Source organism: Plecotus auritus (genome assembly GCF_963455305.1).
Source record: "Plecotus auritus genome assembly, chromosome: 2".
In the NCBI taxonomy this organism is placed as follows: Eukaryota; Metazoa; Chordata; class Mammalia; order Chiroptera; family Vespertilionidae; genus Plecotus; species Plecotus auritus.
Genome location: NC_137771.1, coordinates 222,054,801 through 222,066,796, shown reverse-complemented (window position 1 = coordinate 222,066,796; position 11,996 = coordinate 222,054,801). Strand labels below are relative to the sequence as shown.

The following is an 11,996-nucleotide window of genomic DNA, read 5'->3' as shown; positions in this document are numbered from 1 at the left end:
AGAAGCCAGAATTGCTTTTCCCAAAACCATATAGTAAAACGACTGTTTTTCAGAGCTCCCAATTTATAAGGTAAAATTTTGTGTAAAACAGACACTCGCATAAAATTAACCAAGTCACATGGCGCCTCATGATATTCTCACTCCCTGAAAGACAGTGAACCTGAAACCACTCTCGCACGGAGCAGCACCCACGGTGTGGCCACGGGAGAACCCCTGACCCAGAGACCCTACAAATCCCTGGTCACCCCGATTCTACAGTAAGAAAAGACACAGAGCAGCCCGGCCTCAGGAACAAACAAGGAAACCGCGATGGCTCTGCTGGCCGAAGCCTCCAGCACAGCCGCGGGGCCTTGGCGTGGGAAGCGGCCCCTGGGACCGCTGGTGCGGCGCTGGACAACGTTTCCCATCTGGAACGAGGTGGGTGCTCCCAGCATGACTACAGTGCTCCCTCCCGTCCCGGCAAGGGCTTCCCCAGGCCTCTCGTTATTTGCTTGCCGTTTTCTCTTGTCTTCAGTTAATGATATTCGTGCGTAACTGGTCACCCTTCGTAACGATGTGGCACGGGTCACAGGCTGACCAAGAGAGAGAAGAGAGCTGAGCCGCGTGGTCTATTGACAGGGTCCCCAGCACAGACCCCCCCCCCCCGCCCTGGGGTCACCGCAGATTCTATTTCCCAAGGTCGCCCACACCTCCCTTCCCATTATCCTTCCCCGTGCAGTGCTTAACCTCAAAGGAGGAGAATGGATGGAGCCTCTGGATCCTGAAACAAATCTTTCTCCCCAAGACCAGCTTCTGTGTCCTCCTGTCCCTCTTTGGACTCACAGACCAACTGCTGTCTGCTGACAATTCTGCATGCTGGCCCACCTGACCTTAACATCCGGCCCAGGGGTCTGACGCCTCCGACACGTGCCCTGAGGGACTCTGACATCCTGACCCCCTTCTCTTCACCGTTAGAGCTTCACCTACAGTTTAGGGGCCACGTAGAGGGGAAGTCCCCTAGCTTCCTCCGTGCAGCTCCTATTTCACAGCTAAGCACTGCAGGGCGCCACCTCCATCCATGCTTCCCCAGTAACACCCCCGGCCTGCTGGGCAGCCCCACGTAGGCTGTGCTCACACAAGCGTGCTGGCCGGAGGGGCGAATTCCAGCGCATCTTGGTGAATCACCACAGGACACCGGGAAGTGGTGGCCATTGATGCCCACGGCCGCGACTGGACACCTGAGCCTGAGCCCCGCTAAGGGGCTTCTCGAGCGGCAGCATCAGTATGGGAGGCTCCGGCGGCCAAGCAGGCGTGTGGACACATTTGGAAACTGACATGGGCACATTCCAAAATGCCAGGGCCCGAGCGTCTTCTCCCAACCCTCTCGTGGGTCAGCGAGACGCCCGCTGCCCCTTCTCGCCCAGCCCCCCTGCCACACTTGGCTCCTTCTTTGGGGGTTGCGTGTAGACACACACACCGGGACACTGACATGTAAATGTCATGGACCAAGGAAGCGTTGCCTCTTTCAGGGTCGCCCTGGCCTGTCTCCTCACCGATGCACAGTAGCTTGCTCTCTGACTGGGTGCAAGGTCAGCATTCCCACGTCCACCACGGGCAGGCAAGCAGAGACGCCCTCATTGGCTGTAACCGTTTTGCTTATTTGCCGCACAACCAAAGCAAAGACCAGCCCAGAGAGAACCCGGCAGCACATTCTCTTTCATTTTGTTTGCTCAGAGGCAGCTCTTTCCTTCCTCCGAGAGGCAGCGAAATAGATGTAACAATGACTCATTAAAGTTCCGTCTGCAGATCATCAAATCAGTCACCGGGTAAGTTTACATTCAGTCAGATAACCGGATATTTATTCCTGAGTGATAAACCCCCAATCTCACTGACTCTCTCACTGAAGCAAACGGCTGTTTTCTTTCCTGTGCTATTAATACCGTAATAACGTGCTATCGTGTAAATATTAATAACACGCCACAGACACCACCCTCAGCGAGGGAGCATTTCTGAAGAATCCTCGCGTCATTTCCAAACAGGCCCGCCTTTTGTGCCATTTTGTACAGCAATTTCTCCTCTTCGTTAAAGCTGGAGACGAGGGGAAGGCCGGTTGCAAGCCCCACCTGTCACACGGGACCTGTAATGGCATTAGTGGGAGGCGGGTCATTATTTTGGCCGCGCACATAATCACATCAAACCCATGTGCCCGGTAACAGCATCTCTTAGAAGAATTAATCTGGATTGCAAAGGATGATGAGGAATGTCTCCCACATGGGGAAGGGCTGTGTGTTTTCGTGCGCCGCCAGGATGGGAATGCACGGAGCAGGCCTCAGAGGCTGTTTTGTAGGCGGGAGGAGATTAACCAGCATGCAGCACAGGCGGGATTCCTGTCGAGTCCCATTGGTGCTAACTGGGCTCGTGAGTAGGATTTGACAGCGTGCACACATGCACCCGCACACATACACATGCCCCCACGCACGTGCACATGCACACACATGTGCACACATGAGGAAGGCGGCCTCTGAGAGCCCACACCCCCTTCCAGAACCACCACGTGCAGAGCACTGTGATCTCACTTGCAAATTCCAATAAGAAACGACAACTCGTAACAGGGAAAGGGACCCGTGACATGAGGCTACGCACAGCTACCTACGGAGAGGTGTAGGGGACACAGCGGGCACTGTCTTCGTCACTCTCTCAGCAATCTACAATGGATAGCCCGTGTACCGACAGAAAACCGGGTCAGGTTACACGGGAACTTCCCACGCTTCCCGATGGTTAGTGTTGGGCTGCTTCTGAGCAAAGGACCCGGGCCAGCTCTCTGACCCACGAGGCCCAGACAGAGGGACTCCTGGCCACAGCTGCAGCTCGCAGCGGGACCACAGCACAGCCAGCAGGTGGCCAGTCCCAAACCCACATGTCCAGCCATCCAGGAAGGGCAAGTGTCAGGAAAGGCTTCAGGGCTGTCCGGGGGGAGGCAGGGGGAGGGTGCTGACCCAGGAGCAGACCCCAAGGCAAATCCTTTCATAAAGCCATCACTCTCCTCCGGATTCTGCCCAAGCTCCCTGGGACCTGGGTCAGGCGGGGGGACTTCTCAAAGGGCAGGCCAGTTTGGATGAAGGGCTACCTGTCCACATTCTGCTTTGAAGTCGCCATTTCAACCTTGGGCCCCTATCAAGAGGCTCACTCTTAGTTCCAATGAGCTTCCCCCGTCAGCATGTGGGGAGTCTGTTCCCTCTGCAGCCTCCCTGGGTTTCAGCTCTCCTCTGGCTGGGCGAAAGGTCCCCTCCCAGTGTCTTTGTTTATTCTCTCACAGCCTTCGATGCTTCGCCAGCTGTGCACGCTCCTCGCCTCCCACACATGAAGGGCTCCTGAAAACATCCTTCCTCTCTGTCTTTCTGCAGCCCCCGCGCTCTGCCCACGCTGACGGAGGAAACGAGCATCTACCCAGGCCCCTTATCAGGACATTCTCCAGGGAAGCAGCTCAATTGTCTGTGAATGTCACAGCAGGAGGTTAACTCCTCAACCGCTGCTGGGCCTCACACTCCAGCCGATCCTGTTCTGCAGCCGCCATCCTGGAGCTGGAAGCAGGGCACACACACAGTGTCCTGGTTCCCCAGCCAGGCTGCCCAGCCAGGCCCTGAGGCCCACCTGCCCCTGGCCTGCTCTCCACATGTCCGTCCACACGGACAGCACTGGACAACTAAGTAAGGGACGGCGGAGGGTGGGAGCCGGCTCTCTCGCTGGGGGAATGGGAGGTAACGTAAGCAAGAGGAGGGGCCGGAATGACCCATGTGATCATGGATGAGAGCTGGAGATGCCAATAGGATCATGTGAATTAACATGGATACAGAGGTTATATGTGGAAATGTTTAACCTGCATGGACACGGGTCGGTATGCACACATATATTTTCTTGCTCTGTCAGCTGAGAGGGTCTAGACCAGGGGTGGGCAAACTTTTTACTCGAGGGCCACAATGGGTTCTTAAACTGGACCGGAGGGCCGGAACAAAAGCATGGATGGAGTGTTTGTGTGAACTAATATAAATTCAAAGTGAAGGAGCGGAGGGGAGAGCAAGAGAACCGGATAGAACAGCCGGATCCGGCCCGCGGGCCGTAGTTTGCCCACGGCTGGTCTAGACTCTAGAAGCAACGACACCCAGTGTCAGTGAGCACACCTGGCGCCAGCTGTTGGCTTCTAATCGCACTCTCCTGTGTGAGGACCCAAGGCTCCGGGAGAAACGGCCGATTCTGGGACCGACCGGGGCAGGAAATGTGCTAGACGAGCCTAGAACATCTTGCAGTGCCAGAAGAAAGTGCTAAAAGAGTGCGCGAAAGAGAGAGAGAAAGAGAGGGGGGGAGAGCGAGACAGAGAGAGAGGGAGAGAAAGGGGGAGGAGAGAGAGAGAGAGAGAGAGAGAGAGAGGGGGGGAGGGGGAGGGGGAGGGGAGGGGGAGAGGGAGAGGGAGAGGGAGAGGGAGAGGGAGAAAGGGAGAGGGAGAGAGAGAGGGAGAGGGAGAGAGAGAGAGAGGGAGAGAGAGAGCGAGAGAGAAAGAGGGAGAGAGGGAGAGGGAGAGAGAGAGAGGGAGAGAGAGAGGGAGGGGGAGAAAGAGAGGGATAGGGAGAGAGAGAGAGAGAGAGAGGGAGAGAGAGAGAGAGAGAGGAGAAAAGGAAACCACATGGTGGGAAGTCCAGGAGCCAACCCAAAGAGCTCCCCGTGGCCAAAGCTGGGACAATCAGAGCAACAAACTAAGTAGTATTGGATTACAGCCCAAGAATAAAATAAATATCCATGAGGCCATGTCGATATAAATAAATGGTTGAATAAATAAGCCAGGGAAGAAGAGACAAATTTCCCAGGAAAAAGAATTCAGAACGTGTGCAGTCTCTGTCCTCCAGGGTGAGCGCACCTCCCCTCTCTTCAGGTGTGGGCTGTGCGAGAAGTCTTCTCCCGGAGGGGACCGTGTGGAAAGGGAGAAAGAGGAACTTTGCAGTGGAGAGACTGACAACCGTGACCTCTGCCGGTGGTCAAGGTCAACATCAACAGTGATAAGCCATGTTGATGGCAGCACCCTGGATATGATGTAAAAAAATGGCACTTCACCGGTGCCATCTTCCCGCCCCAAACCCACACCCCATCGAATCATGAGGAAAACATCAGACAAGTCCTGATTGAGGGGCAGCCTGCAAAATAGCTGACCTGCACTCCTCAAGCCTGTCAAGGTCATTAAGAGCATAAAAAAAAAAATCAGGAAAATTTTCTTGGCTGGTGTTGCTCAGTGGTTGAGCGTCGACCTATGAACCAGTAAGTTGCAGTTCTATTCCAGGTTGTGGGCTCGATCCCCAGTAGGGGATGTGCAGGGGGCAGCTGATCGATGATTCTCTCTCATCATTGATGTTTCTATCCCTCTCTCCTCACTCATCCTCTCTGAAATCAATAAAAATATATATATATATATATATATATATATATATATATATATTTTTTTTTTTTTTTTTAAACACAGGAAAATCTGAGAACTGTCACAGCCCAGAGGAGCCTAAGGAGATGTGATGACTGGCTTTCTGGATGGGACCCTGGGACAGAAGGAGGACATTAGCGGAAACCAATCATAATGACTGAACGATGGACTTCGGTTAAGAACCATGTATCAGCATGGGTTCATTAGTTGTGACAAGTGTATCACACTCAGGTAAGATAGAAATGACAGGAGAAACACTTGTTAGGTATATGGGAACTCTGTATCCTATCTTTGCAATTTTTCTGCAAACTTAACACGGTTCTAGAATAAAAATCTTTATTTTAAAAATTACAATGAGCATATTAAGCTTGTGACTCACAAATAGCATTGCTCGGGATGTGACCAGGCATCTTCGTCGGGCCACCGCAGCCCCTGCTGAAGTGACGCCTGCTGGGCCCAGTCTGGCCCCCGGGGTTCTCCCCAGAGCCCTTCCCACCACATTCCCAGGAAGTTGCTTTCTTTCTACTTGGGATGCAGGGCTGCTGGGCTGTGAGTTCCGGGCAGACAGCCAGGCAGGACAGCGGCCACATGGGGAAAGCCCATTGGAGGAAGGGGAGACAGACAGACAGACAGACCAAGACCCTGGATCCATTTGCATCTAATGCCAGACCCACCCTGGACTTTTTAGTTATGAGTCAAGGCGTTGTCCATCCTTACCTCTGAGCTGACATTCTGTCACTTGGGTATAAAATGGATGTGCATGATATTAGCTAGTCCTATTTTCGAAAGAAAAGAAAGTTGGGGAACCGTGTCTTGTGTCATCAAAAAAAATTGTATTGGGCACCTCACAGATGCAAAGCTCATTTCTTTCTGAAGCAGCAAACTTTGCTGTACGCAGTGGCTAGACACCCTTGTCTTTTCACCCCACTAATTATGTGGCTGCCGCCCGCTTGATGACAATTTAGAGCTCCGCTGGCAGGCTTAGACCTACTCCTGCCATTGAAGAAGAAGTGGCAAATTTATGTTTAAACAGCAACAATGACAAGCCATAAACCACAGTTACAGAGCACTAATGTCGTCTAAATGTGGATGGCTGGTCACCAGGGAGACCGCCTTTGCAAAGAGACAGTTCAGCGCACACACACGGGGAACCCAGCCCACGCCTTGGCTGGTGGTCAGCAGGACCGGCTCCATTCCTGGAAGGTCGCACTGTGCCCCAGGTGACTCTCATTAAAGGCCGAAGCTGGCCCCACACCCGCTCCCAACATCTGGATGCCATTACTTGGAGTAGTCTCGGGGAGAAGCTGCTGCCTGCCCTGATGTGGGAGCGGAAATTCTGTTTAGAACGTTCAACTGGCTCTAAAGGGGCCTCTTCAGCAATCCTTAAACCTACACTCCCAGAGGGAAAAAATTACAACTGCCATGGCAACAGTGATTTAGTGCTTGTTATACGGAGAGCCAACCGCAGGCTCTCACACAGCGGTTTCAGCCTATTCATATGTTAGAGAGCAGAAAAGAGGCAAGGAAGGAGAAGAGGAAAGTCAAGGATAGGGCATGCTGTGGGTGGCTAAGTGCTTTCCACACTTACACCGTTTAGTCCTTGCAAAGGCCCTGATAGCCCATTTTACAGAGCAGGAAGCTGAGCCCCAGGAAGGTTAAACAACTTATCCAGAGTTGCTCAGCAAATAAGAGCTGGATTCGGACCCCAGCTGACCAGACCCCAGGACCCACTGGCCTGGCCACCACAATAATCAGCCTGGCCTCCTTACACACGTCACCTGCCTCCAAGTCAACTCAGGTCACTCCACAGCTTTGGACCCTCCAGTGGCTTTCATCACACCTAAATGAAACCCCAAACTCTGCAAACCCAGCCCGCTCTGCTCTCTGCTGCCCTGCTGGCTCTCCTCCACCATCTCCCTGCCCCAGCGTCAGAGAGCAGGGCCTGGCTGCACGTAGCTTTGCCGAACCCCAGCTCCCCGCTCCTGGCCCAGTGCTTCCCCGACCCCTGCGCAGTGAGTGTTTGTTTGCTCGTGTCTGAATTTGGGCTGGTCCACAGGTGGGAAGGCCCGGTGGCTCCTGCCAGCCCACCTGCTCCACGGTTGGCCTTCAGGACACCTGCTCAGAAACAGGCCACCGGAAGCTCATGGTTCCTAACTGTGGCAGATTCTTTGGTTCCCTCCAGGTCCTACCTCACCTGATTTCTTGGTAGAAGCTTCTTTGGAAAATTCCAGTCTCTTCTGGTCTAACCTGGTCAAGAAAGATGCTTTTCCTCATCGAAGTCAGGCAGCGAGAGTGGACACGGCCCAGAGGCCAGGGCCGGGTGTCTGGACTGAATTCAGAGCCTTCCCCCAGGGACCAGAGACGGGGAGGAACGCCTCCGGGAAGCCCAGGGGTTCGGTGGAGTTCAGAGAAGCAGATCGAGAGCGAGATGAGAGAGCAAGTAGGAGGAAGACGCCTGGAGGTGTGGGCTGCGGTGAGAGCTGGCTTCGTCAGTTGTGACCCCAGCCGAGTTCCAGTCATGAATGTCACAGACGAGGGGGACCTTTCTAACCAGAGACCTGCTCCCTGAAGCCACTGTCGGGGACGTTCAGGCGATGGCAGTGGCCCTAAAGCATCAGTTGTGACAGGTGTATCACACTCAGGTAAGATAGAAATGACAGGTTCAAAGCATTTAAACCACAAACATCGAGAACGGCTTGACAATTAAGAAAGAAAAAAAAAGGAAAAGGATTTTTCTACTGTTAAGATCTCACTTTTCTATCATCTGCAATTTATAAAAACTAGAGGCCTGGTGCACGAAATTCATGCACAGAGGAGGTGGGGTGTGTGTGTCCCCACAGCCCAGCCTGCACACTCTCCAATCTGGGACCCCTCGAGGGATGTCCAACTGCCCTCTCACAATCCAGGACTGCTGGCTCCCAACCGCTTGCCTGCCTGCCTACCTGATTGCCCCTAACTGCTTCTGCCTGCCAGCCTGATCACCGCCTAACCACTCCCCTGCCAGCCTGATCGATGCCTAACTGCTCCCCTGCCAGCCTGGTCACCCCTAACTGCCCTCCCCTGCAGGCCTGGTCCCCCCCAACTGCCCTCCCCTGCAGGCCTGGTTGTCCCAACTGCCCTCCCCTGCAGGCCTGGTCCCTCCCGACTGCCCTCCCCTGCTGGCCAGCTTGTGGCGGCCATCTTGTGTCCACATGGAAGAGGCCATCTTGTGTGTTGGAGTGATGGTCAATTTGCATATTGCCTCTTTATTAGATAGGATACTATGTCACACATATTGGGGGAAGGGCACTGTGGGTTTTTTGTTTGTTAGTTTGTTTGTTTTTACTTATTTTGTAGGAAGCAATAGAGGAAATGCCCTGCCCTCTCCCCCAGCGAGGACTGAGAGGCCCCTCCCCTTGACCCTCATAACCCCTTGGGGTTTAGGGCACGTGGGAAGGTGAGGGGCTCTTATCAGGATGCAAGACAGGGACCTTCCTGTGCATTTGGACAAGCAGGCGCTCAAGTAATCAATCACAAATTTACGAGCAGCATGGCCACAATCAAACTTTAAGTTTATGGAAGCTAAAATATAGGCCGGCTCTGGCCCCTAAAACTAGCATTCGGTGTATTTCTTTAAGGATGCCAAGCACCGTGGAGGCCGCCAAACCAACGGCACACCACCCGCCTCTCTCAGGAGCTCGCCGCGAAGTCAGAGCCCAGGGACTGGGGATACGGGCTGCCAGGGAATCCTCGGTCCCGGGCTGCATGCGCATCGGGCTTTGTGTCCTGTTTCTGGAGGTGAGGTCAGCAGTTTGCAGTGGGTTCCGGGGACAACCCTCACTACCCAGCCAACCCTGAGGCAGGGGGTCCCTTGGGTCCTAGGCGCAGCCCGGACGCTGACGTAGAACTCTGGCTGCTCCCCGCGGTCACCCTGGGTGCCCCTGCCGCAGGGAGGCTGAGGACAGACAGACGCAGACGCCCACCGTGCTCTCCCAGGCCCATCCCAGAGCCCAAGCGAAAAAGGAACCAGCCTGTTGGGTTGGCATCTGGTGGGGGGCCATTTCCCCCCGCCAAAGAGTTTAGGGAGGCAGTGACTACAGAACTGAGGCCTCATGGGTGGGCCGCCGCTTCCTGGCGAGTCTCAGCGTCTTCCCCATATCACTGGGCCCGAGGGAGCCAAACCCCCACTCACCCGCTCTGCCATAGGTGGCGCCTCCTGCGGTCCTCAGTGCCATCGCTCTTTGTTCCTCTCACAGCGCAGCTCGGAGAGCTGGAATGAGCTCTCTGCTCTGCCGCCTTCTGATCGCAAGGAGCCGTGGGCTGGAGAGAGCTGGGGTCTCTTTGCAGCTAAGGAGCCTTGAGCGCCCCCCGCCCAAGCTGTCCCTCAGTCACACTCACATACGGCCTGGAGCCCCTAACAGGTGACCTCGGGGCCAGCCGAGGTCACCTGAAAACTTTGCAAGCCCACTGCGGTCAGCAGTGACACAGCCACAGTCAGCACTGTCTATGCAGCAGGCGGGGAAGGTGAGCTGGAGGCCCGTCCAGCCTTCATGGAAAGGTACTGGAGAGTTTGACATGTCACTGTGTGTGGGACAGGTGAGGCCCAGCCTTAGGGGGCCCCTTCCCAGCACACAGAGGCCGGCGGCCCGGGTCCTCTCCGGCTGAGCCCCATCACTTGGCTGCATTGGCGCCCGGCTACTGAGCACAGCCCATGTGGCCTCCAGTGCGCTTCTCTGCGCCACAGCGTGTCCGGGGCTGCAGCGCTGGCCGAGTGGGCAGACAGGACACACATTCTCACAGGGGCTGGATGGGGAGAGAGGCCTCCCGGGCGGGATCAGCACAGGGCAGCCCTTTCCTCTCAGAAAATCAGAAAAACCATCTTAGCCAAAGGGGCAGGGAGTGCCTAGTTGGTTCTTAGTACCAGCTTAAATGCTAATTAAGCCAAGGTCAAACTGTCAACACAGGCCAAGAGCTTTGTACAAGGCCAACGGCTGCTGCATCCCACAAAGGCACTCGATGATGGAGCATGACGGCCACGCAGCTCCAGTGGGGGCCTGGGCCCTGTCCTGAAGACCCCTGACTCAGTCTCCCCACAAGGTCATCCTTTAGCAGGAGGCGGGGGTAGTGACAAGGCTCGGGGGGAGTGCTGAAGCAATGCCTCCGTGCCCAGCAGAAACAACCGAGCTCCCACTGCGCGCCAGGGCTTATGGGTGATCACACATTATCCCAGGCTCCCCACTCACCTTCAGCACCGGCAGTTGTCACCCCCATTCCATCAGCGAGGAGTCTGAGGCTCAGGGAGAATGGGCAAATCGTCCCGGGCCACAGCAGGGACCACAGAGGCGTGTGGGTCTCCGGGACCGGGAGGAGGAGCTCCCCACCCCAATGCAGGGAGCTGGGGGCTCAGGGAAGATAGAGTCCTGAAGTCACACCTTAATAGATCACAAAGAAGAGGTGATCAAGGGGAGGAAAGATGGGGGACATTCTCTGGATGAAACGAGGTACAAAGCCACCGATGTGACAGCCAGTGTGTGGCATCTTTGGCAGAAGTGGGGGGCAGAGAAGGACAGGGCAAATAATAGATGCCTGGGGTGCTGATCTGGCAGGAGATGGGAGGTCCCCAACCTGGCCATCCAGGGAAATGATCCGACAGATCAGCCCAATAGGAAGACGTGGGGGCACACACGTGAGAAGGATGAGAGGGTCAAGGGGACCCAGCAGGACACCATGAAAGTGGACCCAGAGAGGAAGAGGGTCTGACCCACCAGCTCCCACAAAGGCGGTTACTGTCCACAGGAAGGGAGTGAGGGAGGCCCCCCGAGGACCCTCAGAAGCGGGATGACTCCACACCACACTATGAGGTGACGAGAATCTGCTCCACCCCGGGGTCACAGCACCACACTTACCAAGAGATACGTTCTTCCCTGCCCAGCCACCACCGAAAACGTGGGAGGAAACTGCTCCGTCCACCCTCATTTTATCACTTTAATGCTTCTGCCTTTCCTGATTTGATGGCAAAATAACATCACAGCATTAGAAAAAAAATTTTTTTAATGCCTAGAACCCCACCACCTCTACACAGCCATTTCAGCATCTCCTCCCAGATTGAGCCAACCCTCGCTGGTTTTCACAGAGCTTCTCACTGGCGTGCAAACTCTCAAGCAGGGCGGGATCTGCCAGGCTGGTCCCCGCGGTCCAGGCGCTAACGAACGAACGAATGAACAGGTCGAGCCTAAATGCTTCTGTGGATTCTACTTTGTCACTGAAGTTACCAGAATTTTCTTGGCCTCTATACACTCCTCATAATTATCAACCTTGATTTCCCTTCAGCAAATGTGCCATGATTTAATTAGTCCCAATCTTTGAAAATTTGGGTCACTTTTCTTTCTTTTTTAATTTTTCTGTATTAAATGATATTTCCTTTCTAAGCTGACAAGCAATCCAGAAAGCTTACAGGAAACATGGTAGAGTTTTGAATATTTAAACATGTCAAGCCACATTTTGCAAATACCATGAATTCAGTTTAAAAAGATCAACATATGTAATACTTTCAACAATAAAAGATTCTTTAAAAAAA

The 11,996-nt window shown here is 54.4% G+C and overlaps 1 long non-coding RNA gene across 1 annotated transcript; it reads right to left on the bottom strand.

The window, feature by feature from the left end:
• Window positions 1-1,532: 1,532 nt before the first annotated feature.
• On the bottom strand, window positions 1,533-11,563 carry LOC308242482. The gene is made up of 3 exons (XR_013959972.1): window positions 11,326-11,563; window positions 10,663-10,851; window positions 1,533-2,116 (listed from the first exon to the last, which is right to left on the bottom strand). It is a non-coding gene; the product is annotated as an uncharacterized lncRNA (long non-coding RNA).
• Window positions 11,564-11,996: the final 433 nt, after the last annotated feature.